The sequence below is a fragment of the Sinocyclocheilus rhinocerous genome, unplaced genomic scaffold (assembly GCF_001515625.1).
Source record: "Sinocyclocheilus rhinocerous isolate Xijiao unplaced genomic scaffold, SAMN03320098_v1.1 scaffold872, whole genome shotgun sequence".
NCBI lineage: Eukaryota > Metazoa > Chordata > Actinopteri > Cypriniformes > Cyprinidae > Sinocyclocheilus > Sinocyclocheilus rhinocerous.
Window position 1 is genome coordinate 276,414 of NW_015639510.1, and position 451 is coordinate 276,864.

Genomic DNA, 451 nt, shown 5'->3' on the forward strand with positions numbered 1-451 from the left:
TTTACTGTCTCTTTTGATCAATTTAATGCATCCTTGCTGAATAAAAATATTCTAATATAACCTTACTGACCCCCGGCTTTTGAACATATATATATATATATATATATATATATATAGATATATATAATTACTATTTTAATACAAATTTTTATATATAATTTTTATATCATGCACATGATCTTAATGTATTAAAATAAATTTGATTACAAATCATTATTTTCATATATTATCATATAAATTTAACTATTTTTATATGTAAGATAGATGAGTTGACAATCTTGAAAAAGACAAATTAATAAATATTTTATTCTAATATTAGATTTCTTTTAATTTATTTAAAATAAATGATACATTATTTTACTACCATGTGCATGATATTAAAATAATATATCAAAATTGAGAATATATAAAAATGCAATAAAAATAAATAAAAATAAATTAGATGTGTATA

The 451-nt window shown here is 16.6% G+C and overlaps 1 protein-coding gene across 1 annotated transcript in view; it reads right to left on the bottom strand.

Annotated features, from left to right (window-relative positions):
- Window positions 1–451, bottom strand: part of LOC107751270 (genetic suppressor element 1-like) — a 54,341-nt gene that overhangs the window by 30,934 nt on the left and 22,956 nt on the right. The gene's annotated exons all lie outside the window — the stretch shown is intronic.